This window comes from Rhinatrema bivittatum, chromosome 5 (assembly GCF_901001135.1).
Source record: "Rhinatrema bivittatum chromosome 5, aRhiBiv1.1, whole genome shotgun sequence".
Taxonomy (NCBI): domain Eukaryota; kingdom Metazoa; phylum Chordata; class Amphibia; order Gymnophiona; family Rhinatrematidae; genus Rhinatrema; species Rhinatrema bivittatum.
The window spans coordinates 119,560,009-119,572,885 of record NC_042619.1 but is presented as its reverse complement, the minus strand read 5'-3'; the positions used below and the strand labels follow the sequence as shown (position 1 = coordinate 119,572,885).

Sequence of the window (12,877 nt, the reverse complement as noted above, 5' to 3'; positions counted from 1 at the left end):
TGAAAAGACAGCAGCAAGAGAGTTTTGAGAACCACCACCAGCAACAGTCGATGATACGAGAATAGCTGCAATGGGTGGGATGTGCAGGTGCCGGTTTTCCATTATGTTGTGGCTGCCAGCTATTTCTACAGCATCATGGGAAAGCAGGAATCTAGGTTAAAGGCTTTCGGCTTTGCCCTAGGTTAAACAGGCACAAACTGGCAGTAAACTGCTCCTCCTATCAATTTTTCTTATTTAAGGGAAATACCAACTTCTTATCAAGATTCTAACCATACAACATTTATGTTTGGTACCAAAGAGAAGAAATTACAGTATTTACAGCACATGGATAGATCAATATTGAAATATAAATGAAATTACTATAAGGCAACATTAAAACAATTTAAATTAGACTTCAAAAAAATATTTTAATCTGGTTTTAAATATTACTAAGTAGCAATCAAGAATTTAAAAAAATCCAGCATTTACACAAATTTACTACTATTAGTTAGCTGAGAATCAGCTGCTTTTGCCAAGCACACTATGTTGTAAAGTTGCTCGCCTCCAAAAAGGTGCTTTATAAAAAATGTTTGTAAACACAGAAGTATATGTAGCCACTAAAAAAAAAAATTTAGGCTATAAAACAGAGAAACAGGCCATCAAGGTTATTTGTTAATGATTATACTTTACATTGTTCTTGATAAATATAATCATTTTATTAAAAACAAATAGGCTTGAGTGTGCTGCAGTGGTAGTGTGGTCAGAACTGGGAGACAGATGACCAACGAGTAATATGGACGGTGCCCTGGGACCAGCATGCGTATCCTAAGTAGTCTGAGGTAAGGAGCAGAAACTGACAAGGGGGAAAAAATAGCATTAACACACAAAAAAAACCAACCCTCAACTATCTGTTCAGGGAAAAAATATACTTAGAACTTGATGTGGCAGAACTATGAAATTCTGTTTCCCTACCTGTGTGCCTTCAGACCTGATCAGGTGTGCCATGGAAAGTCAAAACTGCCTAATGCTCGGTTCCAGGCCAGAAACTGGGCCCTACTCAACTTGAAGCAAACAGTAAAGTAGGACCTTAAACATGTAGAAACTTCTATATGTAATCATGCAGTCCTCTTCTTCTTAGCCAGTCTCTCTAGACAAGTGTGTCTTAAGATCTGATCAGATGTCACCATTGCCTGATGCTTAGTTCCATGCCAGAATCCGGGCTCTAATCTCAGCAACAAACACTAGAGGTGGCTCTTAAAATGCATAGGAACTTCTATATGAGTACATGTAATCGTGCATGTCTCTTCTTCCTAGCTCCAGCATGAGCCCCAGTATGTGGCAATTAATGGACACCATGCAGGGCTGTTTTGTGCAGCATATATGTTTCACACACCTCATCTTATGCCTCCTGAGCCACCTCCTTTGAGTCCTTCCAGCTTCTGTCTTATCCCCAGGCTGAGTGAGATAGGGAGAGTGTACACAGAGCACAGGTTGTGACTTACTTTGAGTGCTGGGAATGGCAGCAGTGAAGGAGCTCTGGCAGCCAAGGAAGCCAAGCCAGCATCATACTGATTTCTCCCCCTCTCCTGCACATATTATATACATACATATGAAGAGAGATAGATGGTCCATTGCGATAGTTCATAATGTATCTCCACCACTGCCTCTCTCCGGCTTTGTTTTAAAATTTGGAAAATACTGATGAGGCTTTCAGTGCTTCCTTAGCTCTTCTTTTGGCCAGTTCTCTGCATGCTTGCACTGCTTGCTCAGTGAAGTCTGGTGTGCCATGTATTTTTATTAATGGAGGTGTGCCTTGGGCTTGAAAAGATTGGGAAAGTATGGCTTGGTTTTCTTTGTACTGCAGCTGATGTGTGAACCTTTTCTCTTAGTTTATTCATTGCTGCATCTGATCTCTCGATGTGCATGTTTCCATGCTCGGTGATAGTAGTGCTATGATCCACTTTCAACCAGCAGCCTTTGGTTTATAGTGTTCTTTTGTAGGCTGTAGTATCCATGGCTTTCAGGTCTAATGCAGTGAGGGCTGTGAAGTGTAGAGCAGAGCTTTGGTATCGATTTTGCAGGCCTGATCCTTGTATGCACAACTGGAGTCATTGAGTCTGTCGGTAATCTGATTTATTTCAACATCATTCTGGTTGCTGGTCACTGAATGGGAAGGGTGGAGTTTGGTGCACATTCTGGTAGTTGTCAGGCTTAGTAAATGTGGAGCAGAATTTGGTTGCAGATTTTGCTTACTTGTTAACTCAGTATCCAATGTTGTGCTGAAACAGCAGAATTCATTCAAGTTTTGGCTGATTTTGTTTTTTCTCTGGGCAGTTGCACTACCAACTGGAAGGTCAGTGAGCTTTGGAGGTTAGATCTTTATTCAAAGAACTGGCCATATACTATTTTATTTCGGATTTAGGAGAGTTTTGAAAATCAACATTCTAGCTGATAATGCTGCTGGATTTGAATAATCCAATTTAAGGACGAAAAGTTAAAGTCTTATACTGGATGAGATTTGGTCCAGGGATTTAGTTTTCTTTTTGTGGAAAATCCAAAGCAATAGTTCTTGATATCTATGATTTTTTTTTTTTTTTGCCTTTAAGGGATGTTTCATGATGTGTGGTTGCTTGAGTTTTGAAGTTAGAAACATTTTTTCAGCCAAATTTTTATTTATTAAATTGTAACATTTACAAAGAAATCAAGTATTCCAAAAAAGAATTGTAACCTATTCAAACTTTACATAATGTATTTTTAAATAGGTATCTAGCCTACATCTAGGAGGGTGGGAGAGCTCAAGTCAAGCATGCATCTTTAATTTCTTATGAAACAAACCGGAAGGTGGTCCCACGTAGCCAAGGCAAAAAAACAGAAGGGACTACCTTACACCGTGGAAAGACTTTTATTAGAATTGCCCGACTCAAAATACAAGCTGAGTTTCGCCAAAAGGCTGCATCAGGGGCTAAAACAATCAAGAACAATAGATATTATTGATTGTTTTAGCCCCTGATGCAGCCTTTTGGCGAAACTCAGCGAAACTCAGCTTGTATTTTGAGTCGGGCAATTCTAATAAAAGTCTTTCCACGGTGTAAGGTAGTCCCTTCTGTTTTTTTGTCTTTAATTTCTTATACAACCCAAACTCCTTAAACATCATATTAATTATTCTGAGACTTATCCCTTAAGAAATGTTCCAAGTGTGAGGGATCAAAAAATATATATTATTTTGATATATGTTATCTGGCATTTGCAAGGAAATTTTAGGAAAAAACCTGCTCCTATATCTAGAGCTGTTTGCTTGAAAGACAAGAAATGTTTCCTACATGCCTGAGTTGCACGGGAAACATCTGGAAAGACTTGTATCTTTTGCCCACAAAAATTTAAATCTTTATTTTGAAAATATTTTGAACACACAAGTCTTTTTCCTGTTTTAGTGAGAAGGAAACTAATAATGTTGCTCTTGAGGATATATAGTCCACGGAGTCTTCTAAAAATGTGGAGACCCATGGACTATCCAAAATATCAATTCCACCCTCTTGTGCTTGCAACGTTCTTCTTTTAGGTATATAATACATTTTGGATATGTTTGGGATTTTCTCCATTTCAAAAGATATCTTAACTACATATTTTTTTGAACAATTCCATAGATGACAATCTTGAAATTGGAAAATTTAATCTAAGATTAGATGATCTTACTTCAATTTTCCAACAATTCTATCCTATTATGCAGTATAAGATTATTTTTAATGAAAGAAATATTGGTGGCCTCCAAATTATTTACTAGTGGGTTCAAATTTGCCACTGCCTGTCCTACCTTGTTAGTCCTAGATTCTAACTCCTCAAATTTTGCTCTGGTTTCCACAGAGAAAGTTATGTACCTTAGATATAGAGTTAGACAATTTCTTATCAATTTTTGCAGATAATCTCCACACATCAATATAACAACATTTTCCAGTTCCCCATTATTCTCCTCCCCTTCACTACCCACATCAGAAATTATTGCTGGACATAGGACTTTAGCATTACTAGCAGTAGCCTCGCCACCCATTAAGTTTATACTCTGATGTATATTCCCTTCAGCTATGCTCCCCCTTCCATTAAGGATTGGGGTTGCCATCACAGAGGGAACTATAACCTCATTAGCTATTTGTATATCCTCCTTTACAGGTAAGTAAGGGGGGGGGGGGTGTGTGGACCTGGGACTTAAGGTAACCCCCAATTTGGGAATTACCTTCTAAAACGTCCCTTACATAGTGCATAAGGGTGAGTCCTATGTGAGAGTCCATTGGTCCTATTCTTCTTGACATGGGTGTTGTTGGAGAGGAGGTATAATTTTTTCATTTCCGTTTTCTTCCCATAATAAAATTTTTACCCAGGGGTGCACCCCTAACCAATTTTTAATTAAGTTTTGGAAGAGGGCAAATGCAAATTCCATAATCATTCTTTCAGTGACAATAATTTGTTAAATATGGGAACAATGGATTAACACTTCATTAAATCAATCACATAAAAGTTTTGGCAGCAATGAGTAGGCCTCTTGGAAGTCTGGCTGTATTAGAGATTTCTGGTGTAGCTGAAACCATCTCAGAAAAGAAAAAAAAAAAAGAAACCAAACTATCTACCAGAAAATAATTTTCAAATACTTATGTATAATATAAATCTTTGGAAAACTCAGATATTATGTAACATATTAAATAGATTTGTGACTAAGACAAATTGAATCTTTTCTAAAGTGGGATATGGAAAAACAAAATAGGAGATAAACAAAAATTACCACATAAAAGATAAAGCAAGTTTGCTTACCTTAAAACAGTGTTCTCCATAGACAGCAGGATGAATTAGCCTTTATATGGGTGATCTACTGAGCATGGGTGGGAATTCCCACTTGGACATTGCCTCATGAGTATCCTCAGTCAATTTTAGAGCCAATTCTAGCTAGTCAATCTCTGGGGAGGTAGGAAGGTATTTAGCAGGCTAATTCTTCCTGCTGTCTATGGAAAACACCATTTACAGTAAGCAGTTGACAAGCAGGATTGAATTGTCCACAACATGCAAGGTGAGCTGCACTGACTTGATTCCCCCCCACTGTAAATAAACTGCACTTAATAACCAGAATCTACCTCATTTCTCTTGGTGTTTCCAAGCCACTACCACCCTAGTTACCACATATAGTGGCAGTAGTGATATCTCTTGTCTAAGCAGGAAGCACAGGTAAGAGCCCACAGCTGCAGCAGTAGAAAAAAAAAAAAACCTTGCAGAGTTTTTTTCCTTTTACTTGGGGCTTCCCAGGTCCACCCAACCAGCCTTTGCACAAAAGGTGAAGGGGGCTAGCCCAACTGTGTAGACAAGAGACAAGCAGTGGATGTGGTTACTGCAGTTAGTGTAGTTGGGTTTAAATGAGGTTTGGATAAGTTCATGGAGAAGAAGTCCATTAACTGCTATTAATCAAGTTGTCTAAGAATAGATACTGCCATTACTGGCATCATCAGCATGGGATCTACTTAGTGTTTGGGTACTTGCTAGGTACTTGTAGCTTGGACTGGTCACTGTTGGCCAAGTGGTCCCGGAATGCCCATAAGGCATACTGGACTGCCCTGAGCTCCAGGAATTTGATCTGGAGATGTTGCTTCTGCAAGGACCAGTGGCCCTGGGTGCTGAGGTCCGCAACATGGGCCCCCAACCCACGTGGGAAGCATCTGTGGTGAGAATAGTTTGAGGCTGAGAGACCTGGAAAATCATCCCCTTTCCAGGTTGGACAGGGTCTCCCACCACACAAGGGATGGCCGAAGTGGTGTGGTGAACAAGATGCGAGCTTGAAGGTCCTGGGTGGCCTGGCACAACTGAGAGCACAATGTCCACTGTGCTCTGCGCATGTGTAGCCAAGTGAAGGGTGCAACGTGGACTGTTGCTGCCATATGCCCCAAAAGATGCAAGCTCTGCTGCGCCGAGACATGATGGCAGTGAGAGATCACCCCCACCAAGTAAACGAGGTTCAACACACTGTCCCAGGACAAGAAGGCCTTGTCTGGACCGTATCACACCTGGCCCCAATGAAGTCCAACTGCAGAGATGGAAGAAGTTGGGATTTCGGGTAGTTGATTAAAAATCCCAGGTCTTCCAGACCATGTATGGTAGAGTGCAGAGAATGCAATGCTCCCTGTCTAGAGTCGCTCTTGATAAGCCAATTGTCAAGCTGCTCTCTCTCCTTAAAAGGTTAGCGCCAACCAGTGTGGAACCAGACTGCTAAGGTGGAGCCCATCCCTTCGTAAAAGACTCCCCCTTCCCCAAAAGGTTGCCCAGTTCCTTACAAAATTGAATCCCATTTCCTTGCACCATAGTCTCATCCACACATTTAGATTCTGGAACGCTGCCTGCCTCTGAGGACCTGCATGTGGAACAGGAAGCATTTCAGAGAATGCTACCCTGGAGGTTCTGGATTTCAGCTTTCTACCTAAGAGCCTAAATTTGGTTCCAGAACCTCCCTCCTACATTTTCCTATGTCGTTGGTGCCCACATGTACCATGACAGCTGGCTCCTCCCCAGCACTGTCTAAAATCCTATCTAGGTGACGCGTGAGGTTTCATCATAGTCCTTCAGCTGCGCTACTGCCTTCTTGATTTTGTCTCTGAACAGATTCTCCCCAGTACAGGATAGATCTGCCAAATGATTCTGTACTTTGGGTCGGAGGGGCAAAGCCAAGCCATTTGCTGAGCCCAAATGCCAGCCGTCTCAACTCGTTACTGTTTTTAAATATATTGGATGCGGAGCGGACGTCATGTTTGTCACATTCAATGTCCTATTGAATTACCTTCTGGAAATCATCCTGAAACTGTTGTGGGAGGTTGTTTCCAGAGGTTTCTGGAGTATTGGCTCATATAGAGCTGACAGCAGGCGATTCTGGCTGCCAACATGGAGCCTTGGAAGACCCTCCTTCCTAGAGCATCCAGGGCTCTGTGCTCATGAGCCGAAGCATGAGTACACAACCTCTTTGCTTTTCTTCAAGGCAGAACCAGATAGTCTTCTGGTTCACTGGAGGGATGGAGATGGAGTGTTCCTAGAGCCGGATGACCAACTCCTTGAATATGTTGTGCACTGGCATAGCACCATTTCTTTAGATCAGATTCACCCTGGAACCGTGGGGGGATCTGTACTCTTCACCGGTATTGATGGGGGATCACTGTGGTCCTTCGGGCTGCACAGTAAGCAAGACATCCTCAGCCCAAGACCATTTCAGGGGCGGCACAGACGCTCCCAATGCCTTCCTGTGGTCTGAAGCCTGCGATGACTAGGACCTGTGGCTACGTTTCCTGGATTTTTCCCGGTGCTCGTCCCATTCCTTCCCCAGAGCCGGGGGAGATGGTGAGGAACCGGACCTGGAATGCGAGGACAGTTCTCAGATGGTCCCCTGCACCTATTTCGAAGCCAGGGACCGGTAGCGGAGGGGACACCAAGGGCATCGTGACAGATCTCCTTACCCTTCGGCGGCAAAGTGCCTGACACTGATATTGACTGTTCCGATTTCTTGGCGCCAAACAACTTCATTTTATCGAGGCGCGCCCAACAGCCTTTGGATGTCATCTAGGCAAAAAGATCGCAGCCACGAACATCATGCAATGCCCCCAGGCACAAGACACAGACCTCGAGGGGGGTCCGTGAAGGACACAGTCCGGTGGCACTGGGGCAACAGCAAAAGCCGGATGGCACCATGAGAAATAGAATGCAGCATGCAATCAATGCCCAGGGATCACTGGGAGGTGGTACCGTCTGTAATCTACCGCAAACTACAAGAAAACTTACTGCAGTGCCCGAGAAAACTCCTTGAAAATGCAGAGGGACTCTGAATGAAAAAAGGAAGATAGCTTTCCACAGAAGAGAGCCTGTATTGGGAAAATGTACCCATAAGTTGGGATACACAGCACCAATTTCACATGCAATATTTTGGCAATGCATAGCAAAAAAAAAGAAACAAAAACCTAATCATAAGCTCTCTTTGGGGGGGGGGGGGGGGTGTACCTTCAGCTGAACAGTATGCATTTCAGTATGTTATCGATAGGGGAATTCTGTGCTACTGTGGAGTATAGAATTTACAGTTTTTATGCAGAATTTCTGAGAAAGCTCCTGTGGGCCGCATGCGGAGGATATCCCACTTGCGGCAAAGATGAGATCTGGAGCAGCAGCTGGCTATGAGCAGAGTGGCGAAGATCAGCAGGCCCAGCATGAGAGGCAAGAAAGCTTGTGAGTCTGTGTGATACAGGAAATGTGCTTGTGAGTGAGGGAGTGGGGGTGAGAGAAGGAGCCTGTGTAAGGGAGTGGGTATATGAGTGAGAGACTGGGATACTGTATGTGTCAATGAGGGATTGTGTATGTTTGAGAAGTAGCCTGTATGAGGGGGGTCTATATGTGCAGGAGAGAGTATGAGCCCGTATGATGGTGTGTGTGTGTGTGAGAGAGAGAGGAGAGAGCATAAGTGTGAGTGGGACAGAGAGAACCTGTATAAGGGTGCATGTGCAAGAGAGAGGGAGCACGAGAGAGACTATGAGAGGGATAGAGGAAGCCTGTGTGAAGGCCTGTATGAGAGATGGGTCAAACTGTAGGAGTGGTGGACTGAGGGGTGGAAAGAGTGGAAGGAGTTGAGCTTGGAGGGGAGGGGAGAGATGGAGGAGAGCAGAGTAACTGGTGCCTAAGAGGGCAGAGTGAAAGTGGTCTGGCCAGAGGAGTAGGAAGAGAGGTGGGACACTAACAGTGTAATTCTAGGTGAATTCCACTAAAAATATTTTTAAAACTCTGGCTCTTTGAGTAATATCTTCTGTATTACATTTTAAAATTAAAGACTGATGTCTATTGTGTTATTTTAACTAATATAAAGTATGCAGAATTTTGCAATCTTTTCTGCAGAATTTCCCCAGTAGCGTATGCACTCCTGATTTACCATCATTTCTGAATTGGAAGGAACAATGTTTGATTTTTTATATTGGACACTAGTCTAGAGGCAGGAATGAATCTATTGACTGCTTTATTTTGTTTTTACCCAGTTTGTGATGTCATTTATATTCCTTTTTGATTGGTATTTTTGCCTCTCAAGTGATATATAAATAATGCAAGGAAAGGATCCATATTTGCAAGAGTGCACAAGAGCAACCCATATTTTGAAATGTTGATTCAAATCAATGTACCCTTATGAAGTCAGCAAAACGCGTGGCCCATGTTTTGAAATTAGAACTGTGCCGCAGTTAAAGAATATAAGCAGATTACATAAGATAAATGCTATAAAAGCACAAGAAATTTTTCTTAAAAATATTGTTGGACACTTGAAGGTTGAAATCCACGATTATAAGGTATAGCTATGTATGATTTTAAACCTCTGGTATACAAAGGTCTCTAACATATAGGGGCAGATTTTCAAAGGGTTACGCACATAACCCAGAAAACCTGCTCCTGTGCGCGCCGAGCCTATTTTGCATAGGCTCGGCGACACGCGCAAGCCCCGGGACGCATGTATGTCCCAGGGCTTTGAAAAAGGGGCGGGAAGGCGGTCTGGAGTCCTCCTGCACAGCGGCCGTGACGGGGGATGGTGTGTTAGCAGTTGGCCGGCAGGCGTAACTCCTGAAATAAAGGTAGGGGAGGGTTGGAGTGCACGCATGTTATAAAATCGGGCGTACATTTGTGGCGCGCTAGTTATAAGATCTGCCCCATAGTGTGTATCTCTACATTGGCAGTTCTTCTAAGTAGTATTATTTTTACTCTGTACATCACCCAGAGACTTAGGGTTGGGTGATCATTAAATGTAAAGCACCATGTGCAGCCTGCAATTTGACTCTGTAGGTAGTTACTGAATAAGACACTTAGAGCCTGATAAGTTTCAGACAAATATATGCATGCTTGTACAATCTTGACTGGTACATCTTTTCCCCAGGGATTTTGTTTCATGCAACCTCAGATAAAGAAAAAAAGTCCACAGAAAAACTGAAAGCAAAAACCAGCACAAAGATTTCTATGAGTCTTTTGCTCAAAGGTGCTGAATTTAAGACAGCCAATAATTCCAGAGTGTTTTTTGTTTACACATTGTGGAATTGTTTCCCTTCTAGAAGCTGCAGGAAATTAAAATCCTTGGGTAAAAGATATGCTATTTCAAAACTGTGTAGGAAAATTGATTTAGGGGCATTTTGAACTTACCCCCTCTACCCATACCAAAATAATTGAAAAAAATATTTTATTTATTTAACATTTTTCTATACCGACCTTCATGGTTAAATACCATATCAGGACGGTTTACATCGAACAGGGGTAAAAATAACTAGGTAAAGGAAGAAACAAAGTTACATTAAACGAGGACCGTGAACTTGGAAGCTTAGGTAGCTGGAAGAAAAAAGATAAAGTTAAAAGGAGAAATAACAAATTCCGGACTAAAGATAGTTCGGATTAGAGTTAGTCCACATGTTAGAGTATCTTAAGGGCCAGATTTAAATGTTATCTAGTCAGTCACTCAGTTGTGCCTCAAGTAACTACTTACCAAGTTTTAAAACCAGTTACAAGTTTAACACATATGTATGCCATGAGAGGCAAAATTTTTATAATTCAGCTAAAAACAGAAGTGTACCAATTATAATACTTTATATACAGCTTTGAACTTTATAAGTGTTTTGGATTAAAAGATAGCCTGTTAAGAGTTTTGCAAAAACAAAAAAAAACCCTCAATTTGAGAAGTAAAGGAATTGAAATGATTTTGCAGGTACCAGTGAATGAAACTGAACCCCTCAAAGCTAGAAAAAGGATCAAGGAGAAAAAAAAAAAGTTTCTGCTTTTCAGCAATAAAAAAAATATTTGTTTTCAATAAAATATGAAACAACGACTTCTCTAATTTGTAGTGTCATTTTAAAGCAATGGTACCCATTAAAGTAGCCTTACCATGTTCCCTAAACTAAAGGCAAGAGTCTAACGAGTTAGCAATGGTAATAATCTGCTGCCAAGGTATTCACCATTAGGACATGGAATCAGGAGTAAAAAAAAAAAAAAAAAAGTTTAAAATAAAATTTAAAAAAAAAAAACAACTCATGGCAGTGGCAAGATGCAGTGGGTTTCTAGAGCCAGTTAATTTCTGTTGAATCAAGCTTCTGACACAAACCTTTCATGTTCTAAATAAAATTCTATGCCTTATCTTTTTCCTCATAATCCAGATACTTATATAACAAAACTGTTCCTGGGCTTTGCTTTCCTCAGAATCACAAGGAGTGCTGTTGATCAGCCTATTAACTGTACTCATTTCTCACTAGGGTAGAATGAATGGTTTTGAATAAAGTTATAGATGTCAATGAAAAAAGGTTCTGACATGTCAAAGGTCAGATGTTTATTAAATAAGCACACAAAGTTATATATTTTGCTTATTCCTCCTAAAGGAAGAACACTTCAGCTTACAGAAATTCCAACTTACCACATATTCATTACCTCAGAGCGTGCAGATCATCGGGATGGTATCCGAAGTCTTAAAACTAATTTTTCGTTACACTCAAGATAAGGACCTCACAGTACAGTTAAACATTTCAAACTCTGAAATAAAATCAAGAGAATACACAATCACAAATAAAAATTGTCACTGTGTCCATCAAGCATCTGACATGAGTAAAGCCTCAGATGAAGTTTTGAAAAGACTAGGATTTCAAGATTAGATGGCAGACTTATGATTTTTCTAGGTTAGTATGAATGTCTGTTGTAATACTCCTAAAATACTAGAGAGAATGCAAGTAATAAATACTTTTAAGTCAATACATTCCCTATCTAAATTTAAGAAAAAGATTTAATAAGTGGTAGTCATGACACAAACCAAAGCCCTGATGACATTTCTGTGCTATATCATTAAAAGTTGCAAGAATAGTCTAAACTTGCTTCATTGGTACTATGGAATCCTTAATGGTCATAAAGCATGTGGGCAGGCGGCTATTTACAAGGCATTTAACACACTGCAGGCACAAAAGTGTCTTACGTTTTACATATTTTATATCTATATAAAAATCACATTTAACATTAACACAGCTTATCAAGAAACTAGAAGGATGGGTTGGCTTTGGATAAGAAGTTCAGTTTAATTTGATATAACTATTGTAGCTGATTTTATATTTTAGGAAACCATTTATATTGCATGACACTGAAAATAAAGTCTAAATTTACTAACTGGTTCAGTGTTTAGGCAGATAAGATGCATTGGCTCTACAGATTGTGCATATAACCTCCCCCTGATATTTTCTGGGGGTATTTCAAGTACCAAAATTATTAAGGTGGCACCACTAATCATTAGTGAAAAAAAGAAGAGATAGCTAGAAAAAAGCAAACCAAAGAAGAACAAGACGGGACACTGAAGGAGATAAAACCTTGTTGGGAATTAGCCAACAAAAATAAAAAAAACCCACACACAAAACATCAAAATAAAAGCCTTACCATTGGCTCACGGGTGACTAGCTAGAAAAATATTGCTTATACTTTAAAAAGGGGAAGTGGGAGCCAACCCACTGGTTCAGTTGCAATTACTGTGCACTGCCATGCAAAAGACCTTTGCTCAATTCTCAAGCCAGAATTCTGCACTTGTAAGTTGCCCTAAGCAGTTATCTGGTGGGGTAGCTAATACATGAAGTAAAAAAATTCTGCTCCCTGGGTTGGCTGGAGATGTTAAGGCTACAGCACTCATAGCCCTTGGGGAGAGGAAAGAAACCCCAGCCATTGCTTAACAGTAACATCTTGTGGCCTGACTGGTTTCAATTTGTTACTAGTTTGTGAGGGGAATTAGTGATAAATAGCAACAACAAATTGAGCTAGAAGCCCAAAAGAGCAGGAGAAACTTGCTGGCCACCTCCACCCTTTAACAAAAAAAAAAAAAAAGAGACAGGTGAAGTATGTGTCATTGCTAGATAAT

At 40.7% G+C, this 12,877-nt stretch overlaps 1 long non-coding RNA gene across 3 annotated transcripts in view; it reads right to left on the bottom strand.

The window, feature by feature from the left end:
* Positions 1-12,877, bottom strand: part of LOC115092179 — an 81,770-nt gene that overhangs the window by 40,788 nt on the left and 28,105 nt on the right. For all 3 annotated transcript variants that reach the window (XR_003856927.1, XR_003856926.1, XR_003856928.1), the window contains exon 2: positions 11,405-11,520. This is a non-coding gene — a long non-coding RNA (uncharacterized LOC115092179). The remainder of the gene's footprint in view (positions 1-11,404; positions 11,521-12,877) is intronic.